Source organism: Dermacentor albipictus, chromosome 1 (genome assembly GCF_038994185.2).
Source record: "Dermacentor albipictus isolate Rhodes 1998 colony chromosome 1, USDA_Dalb.pri_finalv2, whole genome shotgun sequence".
NCBI lineage: Eukaryota > Metazoa > Arthropoda > Arachnida > Ixodida > Ixodidae > Dermacentor > Dermacentor albipictus.
Window position 1 is genome coordinate 419,612,278 of NC_091821.1, and position 27,609 is coordinate 419,639,886.

The window sequence follows — 27,609 nt, forward strand, 5'->3', positions numbered from 1 at the left end:
ACAGGCAGCGCTAGCAACCTTTGTGCTTACCTTTGTACATACGCATCCGCTTCGTTGCCGTGGTTCCGGTAGCTTACTCTTGGACGGCGTGTTTAACACCCGTATTCACATTTTAAATAAACAAAGCGCTTCCTGCGAGGACTAGCAATGTGATAGACGTGCATCACCTGTTTGCACCGCATGGTGGCTGTGACTTCGGGCCGGGAGTCAATCAGTGTTGTCGGTGTAACACGCCGGCGGCATCTTTTTGCGCAAAACATAGATGATGCCGAGGCGTGCGGAACGACTTGAGGCTTGTCGCTGCCACTGCGTGTGAACAGAAGATATTTCTGTGCAAGAAAAAGGACCGCGCAAAAATTTCCGCATCTTAAGCGTGGTATTCCGCTTCGCGGTTCCGAGCGCGTTAGCTTGAAATAAACTAGCCTTAACACAGTAAGCGCGGTGCTGAATCTCTGTCGGTATAGCGAAAGCTGCTGTCATCTATAAAATTGCTAAAATTTGCTTCTGAAACGCGACAATAAATGCTGCGACTTTACTCGTCAGTGATGGCTTCCCCGCAATAGGACTAAATGTGAGGAGAAACCAGCTCTATTATTTTTATTTTGTTTCGCGAGCGGCGGAACATTTTGATTTATTTGTTCAGGTAGTGTCAAGGCCTCGAGGCGTTACAAATGGGAATGGGAGTGTGAACGACAACAGAAAAATAAAGCATGAGAGTAGGTGCACTTCATTACAAATCTTCTGAATTGCAGACTTGAAGGACGCAGGCGTTGCGAGCAGGACGACGGAGGTAGGCAGGGGATTCCAGTCGATGCTGCTCTTTGGGAGAGGAGATTCGTAATGACGTTTAGTATGACAATTCGGCGCGCCAACTTCTAGATGTCGGTCAATACGCAATGGTACGTAATGAGGGACGGAGAAAAGATATTGTTTCACGTTGTCATTGAATTAATACGTTTTGTGAAATGCCCGTAGTCAGGCTAGGCGGTGTCGTACAGAAAGGTCAGGAAGATCCAGTTTTCTAAGGTGGAAGCCTTAAGTTACTCGTTGCAATAGCTCATACGTAACGAACGGGGCGTCTAATCTGGTGGTAAAAATATCATCATCAGCAATGGCTCATCAAATTTGAAGTTGAACAAAGTAAAGTTGAACAAATTATTAAACGGCCCTAGTGTGTCATCTGCCATGATTAGGACAGGGTGCTAAAGAACGTATATGTAAGTTATGCAGATTGCGTAAATGCTTCCGTCTCTGTGTTTCGATGTGTAGACATGTCCTGAGAATGTGTATCACTGTAAGATGTTCATGGCACCCCTCGCAAGTTGACGGGTTTCTTTTTTGAAGGAGAAAAATTTGTGTAAGATGTGTGCGTCCAATCTGAAGTCCACGTACGATTACTTCATAGAACCATTGATAATGACTGCACGACTTCCACTCGCCAATTACGGGTTTAGAAACATGTTGCTTGAACAATGGTCCCATTCTTGTTGCCATTTTTACCTCAGGGCCTTTCGAATCGCACAGATACTATCTTTATATGGAAACATTGTGTTTGTTATGTTTGCTGCCATTGATGCGCTTCTATAAGCTGCTTCATTACCCAGTATATGTTACCATGTTTGAAATATCCCCTAACAATGGTTCGCATTCGAATGTCCCACGTAGAGCCGTCATTGTGCTTAAAGAATCAGTGTATATGACTGTGTTTTCGTGTTTGTCAGCGATGATCTTTTGGGCTACAGCCCATATTGCATAGACTTCGGCCGTGTAAACAGAGGCATGCTGTGGTAATCAAATACTTTTTTTCAAATTTTTTTTTGTCACGACCCCCACACCCGCGTGTTCTTTTTTTTAGAGTCATATTAGTGCAAAATTCCATGTAATTTTAATATTTGTCCTAAAGAGCGCGGAATTCTTGTATGATGTGTTTGTGAGTGAGTGAATAAACTTTTATTTGCTCCAGCAAAACGCAAAAAAAAAAGCGCGCCCGGCTACTCCCACGACGGGACTGACAGGTCTAGTCTGCCGGCCCGATCGCGGGCGTGCTGGACTGCCAGAATTTGGTCCTCAAAGACGGCACTTCACAGGAGCGCGTCCCACTCTTCCTTGGTGAACTTCGGGCCCAGCGACCCGCACTCCCAGAGCATATCAGGCAACGTAGCAACCTCACCACAGGCCACGCAAGAACAATTCGGATAAATCTCGGGATATGTGCTGTTAAGGGGTGCCGGATTGGGGTAGGAGTTCGTTTGCAGGAGTCTGAGTGTGACCGCCTGCGGCCTGCTTAGCTTGGAGTGAGGTGGCAGGAAAACCCTTCTCTAAAAGTAAAAGAATTTAGTAAGTTCATTGGGCCTTATAGGAGCGTCTCTGTGTCCGGGGAGAGAGTCGCCCGATCCGAGGGCAGCACGGTCGGTAAAGCCACGCACAACCTCTTGGGCAGACTCGTTGAGGTTCAGAGGAACCCCCTCAATCGCCCCGAGCTGGGCTAGGAACCAAAGGATGGAGTGTATGAATACATTGTTGCGCCAAAAAAAGGAAAATAAAGACTTGGGAGGGAAGAGTACGAAACGACAGAATGGAGTGTATGGAGGTGTCGCCGTGTTTGGCGCCTTTCAAAATTTGAATTGCCTGCCGGGCCTTTCTGGAATGGATTGACGGCCACTTTCGAATCGCTGTACACCCTTTCTCTCCGACTGTCTTGCATGGCGAGTGCAATGGTCACTTGCTCGGCCACCTCGGGGTTCGTCTTCAGGACGGAAGCACAGTTGACGACTTTGCCCTCGTGTCCACGACGTAAACCGCAAAAGCCTTGCCGTCTCGGTATGCAGCTGCGTCCACGAAGCTAGCTTCGATCTTGTCTTTGTTTATTTGCTTCAGTATATTCAATGCTCTTGCACTTGCGACGACCTGCGTTCTGAACAGGATGAACGTTGCGGGGCAAAGTGGCGACCACGGTGTCCTCCCCTATTTCTCTGGAGATTTGGGTGTTTTCAGCCAAGTTCTTGGTTGGTGCGAGTCCGATCTCCTCGAGGATACGCCTGCCAGCAGGCGTGGTGGACAGCCGAGTTAGCTGGGCCCGTTCCTCAGCCTCGGTGACCTCCATGGTGTTGTATATGCCGAGCCGAAGGAGGTCCTCGGTATGCGTTCTGACGGACAGCCCGAGGGCTCTCTTGACGAATTTTATAATGATGGCATTAAGCTTTTCTTGCTCGGCTCTGAGCCAGTTGTGCATGGCTACCGTGTAGGTGAAGTGACACAGCACAAATGCATTGATGAGCCGAAGAAGGTGTGGGGTGTCATTTTTCTTTAGAGATGTCAGTGCACAATCACGGAACTGTATGAACTCGCACCGCTGAGGTAATCGTTGTGGCCTTTTAACAACCTGAAGGACCGCATGAGGAATGTCATAATTACGACAATATTCCTCATATCGCAGGACAAGCGGTCTAATCATGTTCGATTTATTCGTGTAGTGCAAGCGGGAGTTCCACTGTGTGACAATGTTGTAGCATATGTGTTGAATAAAGAGAATATCAGACATCCGCCCGTTCGTAGCAATTGCTACAAAGGAAACCCATACGGGTTCCTCGAAAGAAAAGCCTCATAGTTGAAGAAAAATTCGTCCTGATCCGGGATTCGAACCCGGGACCACCGCTTTTCCGGCGCAGCCGCTTCACCATCTGAGCTAACCAGGCGGCTAGCAGATAGCAGGGCGAAGTCGAATTTGTCGACAACACGAAGCGAAATCGAATTTGTCGACAACACGAAGCTGTCGTGTTGTCGACAAATTCGACTTCGCCCTGCCATCTGCTAGCCGCCTGGTTAGCTCAGATGGTGGAGCGGCTGCCCGGAAAGGTGGTGGTCCCGGGTTCCAGTCCCGGACAAGAATTTTTCTTCAACTATGAGGCTTTTCTTTCGAGGAACCCGTATGGGTTTCCTTTGTAGCAATTGCTACGAACGGGTGGATGTCTGATTTTCTCTTTATTCATTACTTCTCTCCACCTTGAGGGTTTCCGCAGAACTACTACGTCAAACTCTTGCCTTTGCTTCGTGTTGACGACAAATTCGACTTCGCCCTGCCATCTGCTAGCCGCCTGGTTAGCTCAGGTGGTAGAGCGGCTGCCCCGGAAAGGCGGTGGTCCCGGGTTCGAGTCCCGGACCAGGACGAATTTTTCTTCAACTATGAGGCTTTTCTTTCGAGGAACCCGTATGGGTTTCCTTTGTAGCAATTGCTACGAACGGGTGGATGTCTGATTTTCTCTTTATTCATTACTTCTCTCCACCTTGCGGGTTTCCGCAGAACTACTACGTCAAGCATATGTGTTGTGGTGATGACTGGATTCGGAGTATGAAGGAAAAAATTTGAATTTAGTTTGGGGATCCAAGCAGACGAGGCATATTCAACTTTCGATGAGAATAAGGTTTTGTATAGAAGCCAAGCTTCAAGGTTATTGGAACTTGGGGAAGGTAGCGGGGGAAGAAGCCAAGCACGTGATTGCGGTTGTTAATAATGTATCCAACATGCAAATTCTAGGAAAGATAATTAGTAATGCAAAAGGATAAACAGTTGGGCGAGTTGGTACGGTAACATGATTTTGGCTTCTAGCGCGAAGTGAAACACGGACACAGAAAGGAGCAGACAGGACGAGCGCTAACTCTCAACTAAATTTTTATTGAAACGAAGAACAAATATATAGGTGATTGCAGCAACCGTAGCATCAGAACATGACAATGTAAAAGCATCAGTTAAACATGTCAGTCAAAGAACAAAAATTATTTCAGATTAGTACACGTATTGCGAAGGTACTGGAATTCGCAATCTAACAGAGACAACGAAGCATGACTGACGCAAGTGTCTCCTAATCTTTTTATATGGAAAGCCTCGATAATTTCCCTCGTGGTTTGGCATCTGTGTCTAGAAAGAATTTTTGTGTCTTTAAAGAAAGGTTTGCATCCACAATCGAAACAATGTGCTGCTAAATGTGATGCGTTAGGGTTGTTTAGTGAATGTTTGTGTTCTTTTAGTCTAATGTTAATGCATCTACCACTCTGTCCAATGTAAGCTTTCCCACATTCGAGTGGAATCTGATAAACTATGCCCGTGTTGCAAGGCACTAAAGGGGACACATGTTTAACTCCGCAATCATCTTTTCTTTTTTTGCCTTCCTGTTCAAGTCTCCTATTTATCAAAGGGCACATGTTAGCCAACTTTCGTGGGGCCGAGAAAACGGTACTGACGTCATACCTATTGGCCACATTCCTTAAACCATGGGATAATCTATGTACGTAGGGTACAACAGCAAACTCTGTATCTTTTTTCTGTTTTTCTTGTTTCGTACCAGGACTTTTAACCCATTTTACAAGTTTTTCGCAGGTTAGTGATAATAGATGCACGGGATAGCTAGCCTTTCCAAGCCTTTCTATCTGTTGTGAAAAACTTTGTTGCATATTGTGCGGACATGATTTAGTAATGGCAGACCTAAGAGTTGAATAAGCTATCCCCTGTTTAACAAGTTTAGAATGGCAAGAAGAAAATTCTAGCAGTGGCTTCTTGGCCCTAGGCGAATAATGCTAACAGACATGCTCATCCTGGAACGCTAAGCACAGATCTAGAAATTGTAATTTGTTGGCCTGGATAATTTCTAGCGTGAAACCTAGGCCCCCACATAGGTTTCACCTAGGCCCCCACCTGGTGGGGGCCTAGGGTGGGGGCCTAGGGGGCCTATTTTCTTCTTGTCATTCTAAACTTGTTAAACCGGGGATAGCTTATTCAACTCTTAGGTCTGCCATTACTAAATCATGTCCGCACAATATGCAACAAAGTTTTTCACAACAGATAGAAAGGCTTGGAAAGGCTAGCTATCCCGTGCATCTATTATCACTAACCTTCGAAAAACTTGTAAAATGGGTTAAAAGTCCTGGTACGAAACAAGAAAAACAGAAAAAAGATACAAAGTTTGCTGTTGTACCCTACGTACATAGATTATCCCATGGTTTAAGGAATGTGGCCAATAGGTATGACGTCAGTACCGTTTTCTCGGCCCCACGAAAGTTGGCTAACATGTGCCCTTTGATAAATAGGAGACTTGAACAGGAAGGCAAAAAAAGAAAAGATGATTGCGGAGTTAAACATGTGTCCCATTTAGTGCCTTGCAACACGGGCATAGTTTATCAGATTCCACTCGAATGTGGGAAAGCTTACATTGGACAGAGTGGTAGATGCATTAACATTAGACTAAAAGAACACAAACATTCACTAAACAACCCTAACGCATCACATTTAGCCGCACATTGTTTCGATTGTGGATGCAAACCTTTCTTTAAAGACACAAAAATTCTTTCTAGACACAGATGCCAAACCACGAGGGAAATTATCGAGGCTTTCCACATAAAAAGATTAGGAGAAACTTGCGTCAGTCATGCTTCGTTGTCTCTGTTAGATTGCGAATTCCAGTACCTTCGCAATACGTGTACTAATCTGAAATAATTTTTGTTCTTTGACTGACATGTTTAACTGATGCTTTTACATTGTCATGTTCTGATTCTACGGTTGCTGCAATCACCTATATATTTGTTCTTCGTTTCAATAAAAATTTAGTTGAGAGTTAGCGCTCGTCCTGTCTGCTCCTTTCTGTGTCCGTGTTTCACTTCGCGCTAGAAGCCAAAATCAAGATAATTAGTAATTTGAACGCCTAGGTAGTTGTACGAAGTCACCGAAGTCAGAAGAGAACCAATAATACTATAAGAATAAAAGCTAGCATTGATAACAGACCATGTTATTCTCATTGATCTTCAGTTGTTAGTATTCACTTTAATTTGTGAAGTGTCACACCAAAAGCAATTTTACTGAGATGAGATTGCAATGTGCATGTGTCGGATAGGTTAGTTATTTTCCTGTAATATCTGCATCTGAATATTTAATAAAACAGATTAACATGACAGTTGCCTGCATAAGTTTTGCATGCAGATTTGTGCGCTCAGTATACCGCAGAGCTCAGTGAGTAAAAACAGCTTAGAGGCTGTCCAGAGCTCTATTCCTAGTATATCTACGCTACAGTATTCCGGTGTTGTCTAGTTCGTGCAAGTCAAATGTTTGTTCATTGGAGTGCTTACAGCGACAGGCATTGCGCACGGGTTTAGGACTTGCACTCAGCGCTTCAACATCTGCAACAATCTTGCTCTTGAAAGATCATCCCATCCAAACATACGTTGCCGCGGATTGTCTCCAGGAGCAGATTCCTCATCCTTCCAGCGTCCCAGATCACCAGTCGGCGTCCTCACCTTCGCAGACACCTCGTGTCACATTTCTGAAGTTATCATCACCTGTCGCGATTGTCTTCTATCAGGATAAACACCAGCAGCAAAGCCTTCACTTCCCTTTACGGTGTCTCCAACAATCTCATGTGCGCCTAAGTTTCCGGTTGTAAAGAAGGCCAATCAGCCAAATATAGCAGTGAGGCAGTTGACGGTGCTATTGTTGAATTAGGTGTACAAGGACCGAATACACATCTATACCGATGGTTCGGTTTCACCGACAAGGTCATCAGGTGTCGCTGTCATTCCCAGCTACTCAAACTACTATGAAACTCAAACTGTCATGTGTGACAAAGTCAACGGCGACAGAGCTTACTGCCCTGCATGCTACTGTAAAATACCTCTTGCAAAAGACACCTCGGAAATTAGCCATCTTTCGTGACTCTAAGGCAGCGTTTCAGAACCTGCACTTTGCCCTATATCACAGGACTCATGCGCACCTGGTATATGAGATCGGAGAGGACCACCATCAGGCTATCGATAAAGGGCATCAAATTATATTTCAGTGGCTGTCTGGACATACGGACATCGCTGGTAATGACCTCGTCGTCGGAGCCGCTCCGTCCCACCCATGTAAAAATCCGGCTAGTTCTGATCCCCTCATCCATAACCGACGCTGCAAGAAAAATGTATTTCGTGGCTAAGGCTATGATCCACAAATATTGGCCATATTCATACACTTTATCCATCCCTAATGATACAAGTACCATAAAAAATTTCCCGTCCTAAGGCGACATTGTTGTGCCTCTTCTGGCTCGGGGTGGCATTTACAAATGCCGCCTCGTTCCGCATCAAAATTTGAGATACGGCCATGTGAGACTCTCGTAAAACAGCAGAAACTATTGATCGCATTCTGTCTCTAGGTGCCCGGCACGACGTAGAGCGTGCCCGTCTTCGGGCAGCCTTGGACCGGCTAGACCTAGAACCGGCTAGACCATATCCATGGACCATATCCGTGCGCGTCAATGGCACAGAAAGCCACGAAAGCGTTTTTGCAGTATGTCAAGTCGACAGGTCTTGGCGACTGTTTACAGCGCCGATGCACCCTATCGTATGTACCCCCAACTAATATGATCTATCTATCTATCTATCTATCTATCTATCTATCTATCTATCTATCTATCTATCTATCTATCTATCTATCTATCTATCTATCTATCTATCTATCTATCTATCTATCTATCTATCTATCTATCTATCTATCTATCTATCTATCTATCTATCTATCTATCTATCTATCTATCTATCTATCTATCTATCTATCTATCTATCTATCTATCTATCTATCTATCTATCTATCTATCTATCTATCTATCTATCTATCTATCTATCTATCTATCTATCTATCTATCTATCTATCTATCTATCTATCTATCTATCTATCTATCTATCTATCTATCTATCTATCTATCTATCTATCTATCTATCTATCTATCTCCTTTCGTCCGTATATCCTCTTCCCCAGTGCAGGGCAGCAAACCGGATGTGCGTCTGTGTAACGTGCCTTCGTTTCACCTCTCTCTCTCTTTCTAGGTACTAATGGTGAAATTGACCTATTCTATAGCATGTGTGAAGACGAAGAGACGCAGTTTGGCGCGGGTGCAGACGCTCAGACGGCGAGCGCTAGGAAAGGAGAGGAAGCATAGTAAAGCAGGCGATCGCGGTGATGGCCTCTTGTCTGATTCTCTCCTTTACACATGGCAGATATGTCAGTGGTGAACACCGATCTCTATTCCGCATGGTGGACAACGGGTCGTGCACTTCATATCTTCTAATGGTGTATCATGAAGTTTTCGCGCGCACTATTTTTCCTATAACGTTTCTGTTATATTGTGTCCGAGGTCTCGTAAGGGCTAGTGGACGGGTAGTATGGGCGCTACATATCTCATTTTACTATGTTCATGCAAATACACAAAGGTACCAATTACTTTGGTTTCGTAATACTGTCAGCGACGTATTGTGATCTTCTTTTGTCCTATATGTTCTTGAATTACGGCTTTACATTCAGGTTCATTTGTAGCATAGTGTAATGCGCGCACGATGGCTAAGAACCTATTGAGCGAATATCACGTCCGGTATCTGAGAAAGGTGTTTGGTCGCTGACTAACATAACACACCGAGTTCTCATTGATTCCACAAAAGTGAGTAGCGCCCGTGAACAATGTATTTTTGTTTAGTTGTGTCGCAAATAAATGAGCGTCATCCTATGAGGTATGTGCCATTGCGAAGTTGATGGACTAAAAATCAATCAATCAATCAATCAATCAATCAATCAATCAATCAATCAATCAATCAATCAATCAATCAATCAATCAATCAATCAATCAATCAATCAATCAATCAATCAATCAATCAAATCTGACCGTACATGAAACTCGTGGATCATGCCAGCAGGCTCGTTTTCTGGTCGTCTACATTTCGCAAACTAACAAATGTCGATTTGTGTGATAAAAGGACCTTCCATAGATAACGTATTTTTAGCGCCGTGAACATGGCGCTTGCCTCTTGCAAGGAAACATAGTAAAATTCACAGCGACAGCTTTCTTTCCCGGGAGTTACTCTGACCACATTATAATTTTCGGTGCTTTTCAAGGAAAAGCTACGTCAAAGGGGGGGGGGGGGGGAGAAAAAAAGAGAAAGCGGTGGGAAGTTTTGCATATCTGCGCAGACGCGCAAGCCTTCTTTGAATTCAGCCACAGCGAGAAACTTGATGCAAGCTCCATCACTAAGTTTCAGAGGCTCGTTGCTTTTGTATTGCATTAGCAACGTTATATCTTGCTAATTACCTTGATGGAATGTTCTTTTTCTACCGTTCCCAAAAAAATAAAGCTGCTATTCAGGCTCTCTCGGTTCCTCCCTTAATGATAAACAGAAACCCGAGCGAAATACACGTGCACAGCTTGTTTCAAGCGAAGCTTACGCTTCCATTTTTGGAACCTATATACCTGGCTTCAATGACAAGGCTTTTAGTAATTTTCCCTTGGGCTCATGTTGCTTTGGTTAGATGAAGCCCGCATTTCCAGAACTACGGTTGGGGTATCCGTTCGTAGAGTACAAAAAGAAGGAAACCTCAGGTACGCCTGCAAAATGTAAAATTAAAAAGAAGGTCATAAATACCAGGTGCCCTATTGAATTACATGGCATCAGACACATCCGCTTGTCGAGACGTTGGCTTCTGCTTTCATCTTGTTCTCGTTTTGCTCGGGCGCATTACTTGCTTATCTTGCCAATTTGTTTGTGTTATGAAGCGGAAAAAGTTTGGCCCGCTAGTGTCATTTACGTAGATCCTAATGACGACTTTCTGTTGTCACTGGTGATAGAGCTTCACACACACTGTATAAGTTTGAGATAAAATGTGTTCTATCGAAACAATTCTTTTTTCTTTAGCCAAAGCCCCCTTTCTTTTTGTTCCCATAGAGTGTATGCTATGAATATCGCCGTAGTGAAAAGTGCCTTTCCGCGAATTAGTATTTTATCGGCGGATACCTTGCAAAGTAAAGCGCGCATTAAGCAACAACACCGGGCGTTCTATGGCACGGATACTTGAGTCACCGCTTTTAATAATGGCGTTCAAAGTTAAAGTCGCGCCTGTTAGTAATTCTCGCTGACTTAGCCTCCACAGCGCGCGTCCTTATGGTCGCGTATGCTTGGAGAAGCGCAAAAAGCGCGCCACCACCAGCTTGTGCAAGAATGTTCGATGCAACAAATCTTCCTTCCTCGTTAATTAACAAGATCGTCAAAGTCACTCAGCGACGCTTTGCCGCACTTGCTTTAGCGGGCAACATGTGAGGAGCCACTTGCGCTGCGGTCCGCCGCGCGATCGCAACGAGTCGCGCCTGGCGTACAGCCGGCGACGTTAAGTGTGACGCGCGTTTCAGCGAACCGGAAAGCGCGGGAACGCCGGCCGGCGCGCGGCAGTTGCGACGGCAGCTGCTGCCTCGACGGCCTCACCCGCATACGTCGCCGCGAGAAAACTCGCGCTCGGTTCCTTCGCTCATCCGCTGGCTAACTGGATGCCGGAACTGAAACACACAGGCGCGTTCCGTCGACTCGTTTTTTTTTTCTCCCCTTTTTTCCATGACGTCTAGAGGCGAGCGGGAAGAACGAGCCCGCGAGACGGTGACGGCGATACGTTCACGCGCACTCCATCGCTCGCGCAGCAGCGCGTATTCGGGAGGTGGCCCTGGCGGCATCTTGAGCCGTATGCAGGAGCAAGGAGGAAGCCGCGAAGGAAGCAGGCGGGTGGGAGGTGGGGAAGAACCCGAACATCTCTCTAGTGATCGTCATATATACGGCACTGGCACCTGATCGAAAGCGCCTCTGTCGTCGGCGCGGCTGTTTACTGTTGTTAGTGCTCCTGCTGCTGAGCTGCTGATGCTGCAGGCGACGGCTGCAACGCCGCTTCGTCTTCCTTTTCCACCGTAGCTGCGTACGTGTTCTCACTCTTTCCCTTTTTTTTTTCTTCCCCACCTTCGATGCTAGGCCGTGTCTCTCTCGGACTTTCGCTTTTTATTTCTCTCTTGTCTCGCTCTCCATAGTTTTATTTTGTTTCATCGCCCCGTGAGGAAAGCCGGCCTCCTTTGCGATCTTTACGCGATCTTTTAGCGTACGTGCTACTGCGCATTTCAACAAGTTGGCGGCAGATGGCGCGACGCTGCATGATTCGGTCCAACGCGCTGGCACTGCGCGCCCTCGAGGAGCGGCTGTCGCGTGGTTTCCACACGAAACGACGTCGGTTCGTTTCATCGGCTGAAGTGGTCAAAGTGTACTTGCGCTGGCTCACGATTGCGGTATTATACGGACTGAATGAATGAATTCTGGGGTTTGACGTGCCAAAACCACGATGTGAATATGAGGCACGTCGTAGTGGGGGGACTCCGGAATAAGCTTGACCACATGGGGGTTTTAACGTGCCCCCATTGGGCGGGGCACGGGCGTTTTTGTTTTTCCCACCTATCCAAGTGCGGCAAGCGTGGCCGAGATTCAACCACGTGACCTCGTACTTAGCAGCGCAACACCATAGCCGGTAAGCCTCCACGGCGGCTATATATAGCCACGGAAGCCGTACGAAATTTGTTGTCATTTTGAGCAATACTAGCTCTGTCTCAGCTAATGGAAGGAGAGCTTCCAATCAGGCCAAGTTATGGCGGGCCAAACAACGATTACATTGCACTTCTCTGGAATGAAGGGCCACTGAGACTCTAGTACTCAAAACATAACCATAACAGAAAGGTTGCCCCATCGAAGAAGGTTCATAGGTCCAGTACAAGAGATACCATTCTGGGGCATTTGATGACAAGTCTCCCTGGTAAATTTTGAAGCTATGGAGTAAGCTCGTCTCGTGTGATAGAATAATAATTGAAGAGCTTTCTAAGATTAATTTGTCAGCAGCTAGAGATAATTATGATGATGATCATGATTTGTATGATGACCGACTGGCTTTGCAGGCCCGCAAAGGTAATTGCACTGAACAACTCTGGATCAAATTTCACTCATTTTGTCCAGTCATTGGGTGCGTATATATAGACGCACGAAGAATTATCGTCTCCTCATCACCACAAAAATGCGCATGCCTCACCTTGGTGTTGTCATGCACTAAGGCCATTTCCTTCTGCAAAGGGCCCACTGTCCATTTGGCTCAACGTGCTCCGAGGTGACCGGCGTTCGACATCGGAACGGGCGCTGTGGCAAAGGAGGCGGCCGTGTGCACTCGAAACCGACATATGGGCACGCGAAAGTAGCTCTCTAGTTGAATGGCTATGGTCTTCTGAAAGAGCCTTACCTTAGTTACTGAGGCTAAATAACCGCTACGACCTTTCGAATGTTGATTGTAGAAGGATCGACATTTGGGCGAGTTGGTACTGGTTGAACATCTTGAATGGGCAGCGCAAAAAGACGATGACAGAAGGCAGGAACACACAGGACTACAATGCTGCCTCCTCACGTTTTGTTTGTTGTTGTACTTCGCCGCCGTCAATGCTGCACTGTAAGAGGAAGCCAGGACCTCTCAAGCTGTCTATACAGCTTTTCCCTGGCTGTCCTCGCAACACCAGTTGCGGAAATAAACCTTCAACCAACCAACAATGTTGATTTGAGCGTTGTTTTCTGTATAGTTCGCAGAGACCCTCGTTGGTACCGGCGTACGTCCTCTCCGTGGGAACGTCATTCGGCGCCCTTTCGGTTGCGGCACCGTTGGGCCCCACCCCCGCGGCGCTGTCACTTTCGCGCCTGGCGCGCTTCATCTACTCCGTCCCACGCACTCGAAGCTCCAGCGCTTGTTTGCCGCCTCGGGTTCGGGGTGTAGTTGCCGGCTCAATATGCACCCGTGTTCGGCTATCTCTCGTGCCGCACCGAATGTGCTTGTCCCGTTCCGATCGAGCCACCAGATTCGCAAGACGCGGCAGCCCGCCTGCCGGCATCGCTTCACTGCATTCGAAGGCTGCCGTCTCCATTTCTTATAGCCACGTTTTTGCTCTTTTCTGCGATGTGCTTTTGAAGAGCGACAAATAAGGGAGAAAAAAAAGGGGGGGGGGAGGACGTCAGCCTTCCCTCTTTCTTGATGTCGGCACGTGGTTAGAATGAAACAACTGCCGTGAATGTAAAAAAGGCTGCCGCCGTGCACATTTGTGCGCGCGCAGTTCACGCCGTCGCCTTCGGTCCCAGTTTTCTCGAGGTGTGTTCGGAACGACCACAACTTCGGTATTTGGCCTACTTCCTTCCAGCTGTTGGGTCCGCCGTGAAGTCCGCGATTTTGAAGAGTCGCGGTTCTCTTCAACGGTTCCGCTTTTTCCATTCCATTCCATTCCTTTATTTCAGCATTCAACATTACATGTACAAATGCTAGGACAGGAGCAAAAAAGCCGCTATATTAAGCGGCTTGACAAAGGCCCCTGCCCCTACAATATTTGGCAGCAGACAGTTTGGGAACACTTTTTACGCAACAATACACGGGTACATAAAATATATCTTCAAGAACATGTCTAAGGGAATGATAACATGCGTTTTTGAAAACACACTATAACCAACATTTTTTTTTTTTTTAACCAGCAATACATGCCTTCTCTTAACAGAAAAATACAGATTTATGTAACGTGGTGAAACAATACATTTTTCCAATTACATAACAATATATAAAAGCACTTTCACATACAAGACAAATACAAAAACAATTCTATACTTAAGTTACAACCAACAAAAGGAAATGAAAATACAACATACTCTAATCACATGCAGTCGTACGGCTAATGAAATATTCCTTCAAAATTCTACGTGAAACAGTCCTAAGATCTATGTTTTCTTTTTCAAGACTGTTCAGTAATACCGATATGCGGTACGGTAGTCTGTCCTTACCATGATTAGTTCGTGAAAAAGGTACGGCCCAAGTTTCTCGCTCCCGAATGTCGTAGTTGAGTTGATGAGGTTTGCTTAGATTGCAAAGACCAGTAAATCCCGAGTGGCCTCGTTTTACGCTTTCTTTATATTTCATAGCAAGATTAAATTGATAGTTGCAATGAAATGGAAGAACATGAAACTTAGAAAAGAATGTACTTGTATGACTGCCGTAAGAAATACAAGCAACGTGGCGCAATGCTTTTTTTTGTAAAACAGATAATGTCTGAATATTTTTTTGTGACGTTGTCCCCCATACAAGAATACAATAATTTGCATGAGAAATAAATATGGTGTTATACAGCAATAGCCGTAGTTTTAACGGAAGAACATCTCGAAGCCTACAAAGCGCACCGCACGCTTTTGCCATACTTGTTGCCACGCGTTCTACGTGTTTGTCCCAACTTAAATGCTGATCAAAAATCACTCCCAGTGTTTTCACATCCGCGGTGACGTCAATTCGTTCTGATCGATAGAATATGTTTAGATTACGATTTACATTTTTTTGGGCGGGTGCAAAAAGAACAGCTTTGGTTTTTTTAGAGTTTATTTGTAAAGAATTTGCCTTGCTCCACCAATATAGTTTATCAAGGACGGTGTTTGCTAGTTGTGACAAGTCATCAGCATTGCATGATTGGAAGAAAAGACTGGTGTCATCTGCGTATATTATATAGTGTGGTAAGTTACTGATGTTTGGTAAATCATTTATATATATGTTAAACAATATAGGTCCTAATATGCTCCCTTGGGGAACACCAGCTTCTAAATTCAAGGGGTCTGAGTATTCTTCTGAGAGGTAAACGCATTGTTTCCTATGGGTTAAGTATGACTTTAGAATGTCCAGGGGTAATCCACGGAATCCGTAATGTTCGAGTTTTTTTAGTAGAGTAATATGATTGAGCCTGTCAAAGGCTTTGGAAAAATCGATAAATACGCCTAATGTTAATTTTTTTCCTTCATAGCCGTTCAAGATTAAATCCTTCTGTGTTAATAGAGCTAGTTCAGTCGATCGGCCCTTACGAAACCCAAATTGATGCGGAGATAATAACTGATATTTTTCACAAAACGACATAACCCTTTTACATATAACCTTCTCTAAGCCTTTTGATATGACAGGGAGCACTGACACCGGCCGATAATTTGACATGTCATTTCTGTCCCCTGATTTGAACAGAGCAGTAACCTTTGCCTGTTGCATTTTTCTAGGGAAAACACCAGTAGCCAAGCAAACATTGAATACGTGGGTGAAAGGGGGCACTAACAAGTCTATTGCAAATTTAATTGGTTTAATCTGGAGACCATCGATGTCACGTGCCTTACTGTTCTTTAAGGATATAAAAACCGAGTAAACCTCGTCCGGTGTCGTAGGCTCAAAAAACGCTGTATTTACACTAGGCGCACCCAAGTAATTGAGAGCATCTCTATTGTAAGCGCTAATAACTAAATTTGTAAAGTGTTCATTGAGACGATTTGCTAATTCTTTACCCTTTAGCTGCTTCCCATTCTCTGTAATCTCGAGCTCTTCATAACGACTTCTGTCGCGATTTAGGAGCTTATTAAGCGCACGCCAAACTAGGTCGCCTTTCGTATCAGCATTACTAAATAGCTTTTCCAGATACTCTTTTTTTGTATCTCGAAGAAACTTAGTTACGTAGTTTCTGTATTTCTTAAATGCAAAAAGATCATCAGGGCTTCTAGACTGCACAAAGTGAGAGTACAGTTGGTTTTTTTTACGAATTAGCTTTAAACACTCATTTGTTAACCAAGGTTGCCGTATCTTCCTAGATTTTTTTACCATTTTTAATTTAAAACAACTAGTGTATGCATTTTTAATGATATGCATGAGCGTATCATAGGCCGTATCAGCATCGTTACACTCGAATACTGGTGCCCAGTTTGCACTTCGAAGTTGGTTTCGAAAGTCAGTCATTGTTCGTGGATTTATTTCCTGCATGATGAAAGATTTACATTGGTTTCGGCTCGCTTTAAGTGAGCTATTTCGCTTAGAAAACATGTATATCGGCAAGTGATCACCTAGATCGGCGGCAATGATACCAGCATTGATATCTAGCATTGGGCTGTTCGTAATAAATAAGTCGATAAGTGATTCAGACAGGCACGTGACTCGAGTGGGTGTTTTTATCACGTTCGTACAACCAAAAGAATCAAGGAGTAAGATCAGATTGCGGGAAACTGTATTTGATTGCAGTAAGTTTATGTTAAAGTCACCGCCTATGTTTATGCACAGTCTATTCTGGTAAGCATAACACAGTAATTGTTCTAAAAAGACAAGAAATCTTTCACTATTACCATCAGGTGGTCGATACAAAACAGCGAAGATATAGGATCCACATTGTACCGTAAGCGCTTCGTAGTCTGGTGTGGTTTTTGAGAGATCTGCAATCAAGTCGCATGAAAGCCTTTCTGATACCATCTGCATCACACCTCCGCCTCGGCGGTTTGGTCTATTCAGAAAGAAACTTTGGTATCCGGGCAAGGAAATGACATCATCTTCCGAGTTGTACCATGTCTCACTTATCATTATTATGTCAAACCTGAACGTGAATTCGTTAAGAAATGCTTCTATCTGATCGTGTTTATTACGGGCAGACTGAACATTAAAATGCAAAAAGGCAAGAGAGTCGGCGTAACCAGGACGAACAAGGTTTCGTGGCGTGATCATAGCAAAATAAGGTGCAAAAAGTGTTCGTTGCCAATCGCCGCTAGCAGATTTTAGCTAGGTCTGCCTCGCATGTAACTTTAACAACACTAGACTCTTCCGTTTTCCGCGCGAATACTTTTCCGTCCCTCACCCATACAAAGCGCCATTTCATTTCCTTTTTCTTTGCCACAGTCATGCCAAGCAGTTGCTTTAGTTGAGGGCACAAATGCTCGTTCACGAAGACAGACTGCTTGGAAGAAAAACCAATGTCTTCTGCGGTGATCCTTGCTTTTCGCGCTTTTTTGATCACAGCATCACGTTTCGACCGACGATTGAAAGACACTACTATGTTCTTATCAGTATCAGAATTTCGCACAGGAACGCGATGGCAAGCATCAATATCTTGCTCAGATATCGGCACGCCAAGCACTTCCCCGACCTTCTGCAGAACGTTCCCAAGGTTCTCATTCTGCAAGCAAGGAACACCTTTCACCTCAATGTTCCTATTTCTCGAATATTGATCCTGTGTTACTATCTTTAGTGAGTTTTGACACACTTGCTTTCTCAGCTTCTCAACTTCTTGCAGAAGAGGCTCTTGTGCTGCTTTTAGGTTGACATTTTCCTTTCTAAGTGCTTCACATTCTAGTTTCAGAGACTCATACTGTCCACTAGTAAATTCTACACTTTGCTTGAGCTCTCGAAGGTCCTTACGGAACTCACGTTTGAGATCCGCGATTTCCCGTTTAAGTTCGTCAATTCCCATTTTGAGCAACAGCAGAAACACACGGCAAACAAGCAAAAAGTGCGAGCACCTCAGACAAAAGTTGGCAGCAGGGCAGCAGAGCAGAAAAGCAGACTATAAGCAATACAAAAAAAATGATTTCCAACCTGCAGAATAGATGAAACGTAAGTGTCGGCTCCTGCTGCTGTCCCCGCTGCCAAGTGACGGCGAAGGGCCAACAACGCTCCTTATAAAGGGCTTGCAGAGCAACCGATGTGACGTAGATTCACGTGGCTCCCACAATCAGTCGTAGGCGATCCAGGCAGTCCAGGCAGGCAGCGATGCAGCCGCTGGGTGCAGTTGCACTCAAGGTTACGATGCAACCGCCCACCGTCTTCTTGAAGGTCGTCGAGCGTCTTCAGAAATCTGCAGAATAGATGAAACGTAAGTGTCGGCTCCTGCTGCTGTCCCCGCTGCCAAGTGACGGCGAAGGGCCAACAACGCTCCTTATAAAGGGCTTGCAGAGCAACCGATGTGACGTAGATTCACGTGGCTCCCACAATCAGTCGTAGGCGATCCAGGCAGTCCAGGCAGGCAGCGATGCAGCCGCTGGGTGCAGTTGCACTCAAGGTTACGATGCAACCGCCCACCGTCTTCTTGAAGGTCGTCGAGCGTCTTCAGAAATCTGCAGAATAGATGAAACGTAAGTGTCGGCTCCTGCTGCTGTCCCCGCTGCCAAGTAGATTTGTACTGGTGGGATCAAGTTTCATAACATTGATAATGGCACGGGACTGCGGCTAGATGGTCAAGTGGCACAATACTTAAGCATGCAGAATGTGCACTTTCGGTAGCTGTCTTTCTCTTTACCTAGCGAAACAAAGTGACAGCGCCTTAAAATTGCGCGCTGAATAACTATTTGATGGCAGCCATGCTTAAACATATAATTTAACTCTTCCAACCACCGTACCGAGCTAGAATATAAATAAATAAATAAATAAATAAATAAATAAATAAATAAATAAATAAATAAATAAATAAATAAATAAATTCTGGTGGTTCTACTCTAGTCTTCTGTGTTACTTTTATAGCTAAGTTTCTGCAATATGCCTTCCCACCAGATTTACATAACCTTACTTTTTTTTAAATGCGTAAGCATTTCTATGCCTACCCAACAAGAAAACCCGTCCTTCCGTCCGTCCGTCCGTCCGAGTGTCACTTAAGACGAATCGCTTTAAAGAAATTAATGTACAAAAAACAAAATAAATTCGAAAGGAAAAACGTTCGCGGTGGTTCTTCACGTCGCGCAACTCACACAAAGGAGTTGATAAGGATGCTAAGCAGTGATGAGGGGTTATATGGGTCTCATCACGGCTGGCAATGGTTTGGCGCGGACGGATAAGGCGCCCAAGAGATATAAGGGCTCAAAGTGGTCGGAGAAATTCTGACAAGGTTAAGAAGCGCCGACAAGGGTTGATGAAGGTAGGACCAAGTTCGATAAGGTTGATAAGGACCGATCAGAGGTGATAAGAGTCTGATAATGTCCCATACGGGTCATAAGGACAGATAAGGGTTGATAAGGGTCTCATAGATTGCGATAAGGTTGATACCAACCGATAAGGTTTGAAAAGGCTGAGATAGAGCATAGAGTCCGATAAAGTTGATAACAACCGATGAGGGTTGATAATGGTCGGATCAAGTCTGAGAAGGTTGATAACGACCAAGAAGGTTTGATAAAGATTTGTACTGGTGGGATCAAGTTTCATAACATTGATAATGGCACGGGACTGCGGCTAGATGGTCAAGTGGCACAATACTTAAGCATGCTTGGACAACTCCGAGAGGAGTTCCTGCGTGAATTATTCGCCCTGGTTTAAACAAGGTATTTGAAAGGAATTTATGTTTGGTTGGGGGTGCGCTGCATTGGCAGCATGAATGGTAGCAATAAAAAGGAATGAAGTAATATGGAAACGCATGACGGGAAGATAGGAAGATAGGAGAGGGTGCGAAGACAGGCTGTAGAAAAGTAATTCACATAGTGTAGTTTGCTGCTCAAAATTTCGAATCGTCACTTCATCTTGCTTCTGTTTGTCTTCAATGTCATCCTTTTTGCGGGTTGCTTTCGTGCAGAATGCATCGAGAATAACGGAGCTTTGCAAAGCCATAATTTCGGTACAAATTCACAGTAATCCATTAAATGCTACTAATCGATCAGTTTGCACACCATTATGAATAACTAGAAAAACTCATGAGCTGCAATTGGGGAGGGGGGGGGGGGGCGGGCGGACGTTATATATATATATATATATATATATATATATATATATATATATATATATATATATATATATATATATATATACATTAAATGCTACTAATCGATCAGTTTGCACACCATTATGAATAACTAGAAAAACTCATGAGCTGCAATTGGGGAGGGGGGGGACGTTATATATATATATATATATATATATATATATATATATATATATATATATATATATATATATATATATATATATATATATATATATATATATATAATGGAGATCCGTTGCACAGGTTGAAATTAGACACGGAGCTTTAGTAAAGCTCTTAATTTGATGTGACATGTACAATTTTGTTTATTTGCATCCGACCAAGGGTGTATTCTTACCAATTGCCAGGTACGCCGTATATAGAGAGCTCCGGACTAATTTTGACCAACTGGGGTGCTTTATCATGCACCTAAATTTAAGTACGCGAACTTTTTTTTTTTTTTGCGTTTCGCCCCGGTCGAATAGCGGCCGTCGCTGTCGGGATCGAACTGGCGCAGCACTGCAACGTCACAGCTACTGACTGGTCTGCCGAGGCGGATCATGCCCGTCACGTGTACACCTTACCGTGCCTTGTGTTGTCGCGCCTCTTTTCGTGATTCATAACGATTGTTGCACGAGAGAATGCATCCGTAACTATCGGCACGCTAAACCACGTTTTTTTTTTCATTAGCAATTATTACAGGTCAACGTGCATTCCTTCGCTGCAGACACAATAGAATCCGAGGCATGGCTGGAAGTGCTCGATACGTTCCGAGTGCACTTAATAAGTATTCGAATCCTCATGATATTAGATTAAGCCAACGTGAAACCAAAGGAAGAGATCGTACTATTAGGGCCAAATGATTTCTACAACGAAGCTGTTAAGGGCTACTTTTCTCATTATCATGTACGCGTGTAGAAAAAAAAATCCTGAAGATAGTGCAGTGTCAAGCCAACCCGCCGCGGAGGTGAAAATGGCGCTAAGCACTCCTCATACGTGTGCCGATCCCGAAGATTGTGCAATGCTGGGCCAACCAGCTGCTGAGGTGCACTTCACCATTAAAGGGCCCACATACACAGCTTCGCTGGTCATCCTTCACATAGTGGAAGAGCACTGTATTTTCTTTTTACCTATCATTTGATGATGCCAAGATTCGGCTATATTAGAAAAAAAAATACATCGGTGCCTTTGCAATCGGAGAATTCATGGCGAGCGTTAATGTTTGACGCTCGATAAGAACGAATGTGTGAAATATATGCAGCGCAATAAATTATATATTTGCGCGCCGACGTGCATTCTATGGCACTTTGTTTGTACATGGACGTGAAATCATATCGTGCCGCAGGAAATAACCATCGGCCGCTACATCCGCCTTAAGAAGACCTCTTTTTCTGTCATTCAAATATACGTGTGAGACCATGGGGTCTGATATGTGCCTATATTCGAGGTAGGTGCCATGCAGATAACAATAAATAAATAAATAAATAAATAAATAAATAAATAAATAAATAAATAAATAAATAAATAAATAAATAAATAAATAAATAAATTTCTTGCTTCCTTGTTTGTAGTGCTGTCTGTTGCTCTGCCGCTTGAGAGTCCTTAAAGGCCATCGAAAGGCGCTATTGCTTCAGTATACGTCATCTCAGAAGTACCGTTGTTATTACGCACGTAGCGGTTGTTAGCAAGGCATTTATTTCGGGTGAGATAACAGTGTTAGAGAAACGCTATACAAGCAACCTGATGGGATGTCTGTGAACGCGCTGTTCCTGTTTGCAAATAGCAATTGCGCCCTAACACGAATAGCTACAATTTTTTTTACTCAACTACAGCCACGCCTGTGGTAGAAAATACTTTCGATTGCCCACGGCGCGTGCCATCAACATATCACTTGGTTCGACACTTGGATCAGGTGACGTGCAAAGGCCGGTAGGCAGTGGACCCCTATTCTCCATGAACATCCATTGGACTTGCGGAGGTGCGTGCGGGATGTGGTACCTCTTGTTTCTCTATAGCCTATGCGCAGCGTGACTTTCAAAACAGTGTCGCGACATCAAATTTTCATTGCTAATGAACAAGCTGCCTGTACCAGCAAAAATTCGAGTACGAATCGCTATTTCTCTTATTTTTTTTCTTGAATTACGACCATACCGAAACGAACATTTCATTATTTGCGCCTGTCGAGCGGGAAAACGGGCTATAAGTTTAACGTATACCACTGCAATCCCCACCGAAATCCTTCTCGTTTCCTCCGCCACAGTTCTGAGTGTAATGAAATCGGTTGCAGCGGCAAGATATTGAACGCGAAAGAAGTAAGTGACCACGGCAAAAAAAAGCGACGTCCGCTGGGTGACTGTTTAAATCTTTCCGATGAATTTCAGCCGGGGTGACTACTAAGCGAGTACGTGTGTCTACGGTCGTATTAATCTCCTGCGCCTTCCCTCCCCCTCCCGCTGCCCTCTCCTCGTTTCCCTTTAATGCAGCTTTTCCGGGACCGTGACAGCGTTTAACTTTGTCCTTCCCGTTTTCGTTGATCCGGCGGACGCACGCTTGCTCTCTTCCACGAGCTTCCACGCACACGCGCGCAAACACACACACACACACACACACGCGCGCACACACACACACACACACACACACACACACACACACACACACACACACACACACACACACACACACGCACACACACATGCTCTCTCTTCACTCTTTCGAGGTTGCTTTCTTTTCCTCCGATTCTGCTAAAATATAGCTTCCTTGTCTCTCCCTGTCTCTCTATCTTTACGTTTTATTCTCTCACATCCGAAGTGTTTCCTTTTCGCCGTCATTTATTTTCTTCTCCTTCTCTCTTTCCTTGTGCCTCTTCGCTCCATTTCTATTCGTTTGAAAGCGCCGCAGCGCGCTGCTGCCAGGTTGCTAATCTCTGAACTTCATCATTAGCGCGCACCGCCGAAATAAGCGGCCGGCGCGGCAGCAGCAGCAGCGGCAAGCTCAGTCTGTATGCGCGCGAGCGTGTGTGCAAGTGCGAGAACGGTAGTGGTGCTCTGGCGCAGCGAACATCGAAACAGCGAGGCAGTCTTGTTAACTTTTATTTCTTCCCCGTCTCGTCTTGTCTTTCTTCTTTTTACACGATTTATTTTTGCACTTGTTCACGGTAAAGCGCTTACTTCTCTCAAAGCGTTGTTCGCCACCCCTCCCCCAACGCGTCCCCCTCCTCTGCTACGCTTGTTTCGAACCGTGTTTCTTCACTTTTCCCTGTCCGTCGCTGATCCTGCCCACGTGATGTTATGTTACACCACGCCAGGTTTGTCTTTCCCCCCCGACGAGTGCTAGTACTTTACCGGATGCTTAATTTGTTTCTTTTTTTGTTCCCTTCTTTCCTCGCTTTATTCTTCTTTTTCCTTCGTCCTGATTCCTACGATTCTGGCCGTGTATATACACATTTACGCAATTCTCTCCGTTATTTTTTTTCACCCGCCTTTAGCGTCCGATGTAGATGCGTGTTTCGCGATCAAAGATGCTCATCCTTGCCCCATCCGGCGAGGAGCTCGCTCCCTTAGAGCGCGGGCTTGTAACTCGGTGTTAATGGCGAGACACAGAGAAGCAGGGCATAAAATGCGACCGGCGCCGAGAGAGACGAATTCCGAGAACGGTAAAAGAAGAGGGTGTGGAGGAAAGCGCATTAATGAAGGGTACCGTCGTTGAGAGAAGCACGCGTAAAGAAAATACCCAAGAAAAAGAAAAGAAAAAAAGAAAAATCAAGAGAACGCGTGCATATACGCGGCGCTAGTGACGCAAGCAAAATAAAGCGGCGCAAGGAGAACGGAACGCAGCAAGCCGCGAGCACCTTCGTTCGCTTTCCCGCTAATCCTAGCGGCGACTGCAGCGTTTGCACGAGGATCTAGCGCATCCTGGTAAGAGAAAGAAAGAAAAAAAAAACATTGAGAGGGTTAAGGTATCCGAAAGTGAAGAGGAGTAAGAAAGATGAAATGATGCGTTTTAGTTTGAACCGCTACATGACGAACGCTTACGCGTGTCGCCATTCGAACAGCGTAAGAGCAGGTTATTGCAACTACAAGCTGCGGCAGCTTAGGTGCCGCGAAGTGCTTCTTCCTTGAATTCCAAAGTCCCGAACCGGTGTCGAGACAAGACGAACGCCATTTGCCTCTTAAACGGGACCGTTTTACAACTGTTGCACATATACACCAGTAAAAGCGCGTCATCCAGGAGAAAACGCCTGTTTTGGCACCTTTGTAGTGTGTGACATTGTTTAGCCATTTAGGAGCCGTGCTTTCCTAATGGGAGTTGTGACAGTAAGCTTTGGCGCACCTGATGGCTTCGCCTCACAATAAGCAAAACTATTTTGGCTCTCTATGCACCCCAAATCTTGTTATTATTTCTTTAAACTTCACCGTTCTCTGTGGGACATAGATTTGGAATTGCCAGGCCTGTGCACAAAGTTAACTACGGGTAAAGAATTTTATGCGTGGCACTAGTTTTGGGACTGGTTCAGAGGCTGATCAGCATTTATTATAGAAAATACTCGTCGTTGCGAAAACGTTGGTCGTTGGCTACCCACAAATTCCGGTTCTCTTTTGCCCTCCACTGCAGAAATAGACTTGCTAGGCTACAGATGACTGTGCAGAAACCCAACTTGGCAGATCAAACGTTGCGCAACCAAGACAGCAATAAAGCCAAAACTTCCGGAACGATGAAGCCGCTTCACAAAATTCTTGCTAGAAGTATCGCTTGGCTGGTGTGGTGAGTGATGGTGAGTGATTGACCACTCGGCACGTTAGCCGAGTGGTCCATGAGGATCCTTTGAATACCATCGTGCAGCTGCGGGCGTCCGCGAAAAACGATGTATGGTGTCCAATACCCAACCTCTACAACGTGTTTCCGGCTCTCGCAATCACTTCCGCCTCATACCTTTGAGATCTGCATCTGTTTATCCAGAGGGCGCCACCGCAGGGGCCTGTATTTTGGCGCCACCTATTAGAGATAGTGCGATGTTTCTAACAATTTTGGGCTGCATCCACACCGGCAATTGCCAGAGGTCACGTGGCCAATGTATCGCAAAAAGTCGCTTTGGTTCAAAATTGACAAATTTTCTGAAATTGCTCACTGCAGGATTCTTCTTCAGGATTCTTCTTCTCCTGACGTTGCTATGTTCTTTAGCTATAGTTGGACATTCAGATTGGCTGTTCATTGGCCGAAGAAGCAAGCCGTTCTGTGAGAGAGCCGCGGATTCACACCGCTGCTTCTTCAGTATTTCGTTAAGAGAGCCGCTTAAATTGTCAGAGGTGAGAGTTGCTTCATCACCGTGCTAATTTTACCGCAACCCTTTCAACATCTTTCCGCGTGGTCAACGGAGATGGTCACTCCATCCTGCCAACATGAGAGAGAGAGAGAGAGAGAGAGAGAGACTGTTTGCAATCATGATGTAATGCATAAACTTCGGTGCCAAAGAGGCAAGTTCGCGAGCTCCGTCGACACGGCGACCTCGCGACTTAATTGAATTCGGCGACATTAATCAGGCTGCAGCGAGAAGGTCACGAGTTATGCACTACGCGGCGGCCATTTACTTTTGTGGAGCGCGGTCGGTCCGATCCCCGAAGCAATCGCTCGAGCCCGGCGACGACGCCACCGGACTTGGCCCGCTCGGGGGGAGACACACTCAGCCCGCAAATGTGTGCCTTAATCCTAACCATTTCGCCGGTCGCGGCAGAGACATTCGCTCGGACACGCGCTCGTCCTGTGCCGAGAGCGAGGGATACACCGAAGCAAAAGGGGAGGGGGGGTGGGGGTTGCTGAAAAGCACTAGGACGAGAAGGAAGGGGGTAGGGGGGAGGGCACAGCCGTCGTCGTTGTCGGGACTGTGTTGGCTTATCGACCCCGTGTCTCTTGCGCGGCGCGAGGTGCTGTCGAGGCGAGTAAATGCGGCGCGTTTCACGATAAGCGCATCCCCGTGTCTCGCGTTGAGGGTCATTACAATTATCCCTTCGGTGATGCGAGTGGCGATTCCAACCTTAACTCCAACCCCTCCTGCCCCCTTTACTCTTCCCCCTTCGGACGCAGCGCTGTCTTCCGGCATTAGGAAGAAATGGCAGCGCGGCCTGAAAGGTCTCCTTTGTCGCGGTTGTGAATGGCCTTTGAATAGTGGCCTGGAGCAGCCAGCGTGAGGTGTTTGTTCTTCAGTGCCCGCGCTGTTTATAACGCTGCCGTTTCCTTTATTATTGGGAAGACTTTTTTTCTGTTTGTGGCTAATGCTCGGGACCGCGCCTGTACCTTCGTTACGATTTGCGGTGGAAAACTAAAAACAATATGCTTGAACAACAACAACAACAAAAAAATGTTTGATGGCTTTATGGTAGCTACGAGGATGTTCTGCAGACTTGCGTGAGCGGGGTGTTCTCATTACGATGGTGTGCCGTAGCAACTGAACGTTTCTCACAGAGTAGCCTACGGACAAGGAAGTAGTAGCGCACACGCGCGTCCGCTGTGATTCGGGGACCGAGAGCGACACAGAGCAGAAAAATTTGATGGTATTTTGTAGATATTACAATATGCTGTAGTCCTCGTGGTCGCAACGTTTACTCGCAATCCCGTTCACGTAAATGTCAGCGACGTGGAATGAAGCAAATGGGCGTGAAAAGCACACCGATGAGAAAGGGAACAGCACAAACGTTTCCTGTCCTGCCCGTGTGTTTCTTGCACTTTTTTAATGCATCCTGTATCACGAACTAATTTGCCCAACCACTCAACCTGTCAGTAACGCTTTACTTTTGTTGTGATGTGGATTCTACAGTTCTATTCCCGCAGCGTTTACGCGCAAATTCACGTCAGCTCCGTAATTTCTTGAGGAGGGCCTGGAGGTTGAAAACACGTGATTATTGCAGGAGCACCTCTCCTCGGTCGCGGTAGCATTTGCAGCCTCGAAAGTGCCTGCGCTGCTGCTACTCATCGCTGCTAATACGACCACTACGACTGCACGAACACGCTTCCGTGGCGTAGGCTAAAACACATGGGCGAGTACGGAAGTCGGGAGACCGAGATCCGCGCGTGTGTTAGGTTCGTAACATGTGATCGCAGAGAAGAGCCGTGTAGCAACCGTTAGGATTGTAAAGCAAGAAGGACCGTGTAGTAAACGTAAGAGGAAGAAAATGAACGAAATAAAAAAAAACAGATCCATAGACTTTATTCGTGTACGTGTTTACAGAGATGTATA

At 45.5% G+C, this 27,609-nt stretch overlaps 1 protein-coding gene and 1 non-coding gene across 4 annotated transcripts in view; both read left to right on the forward strand.

The window, feature by feature from the left end:
• IA-2 (tyrosine phosphatase IA-2) overlaps positions 1-27,609 on the forward strand; it is a 663,183-nt gene that overhangs the window by 332,538 nt on the left and 303,036 nt on the right. The gene's annotated exons all lie outside the window — the stretch shown is intronic.
• Positions 4,093-4,167, forward strand: TRNAS-GGA (transfer RNA serine (anticodon GGA)). Its single transcript has one exon. It is a non-coding gene; the product is annotated as a tRNA-Ser (tRNA).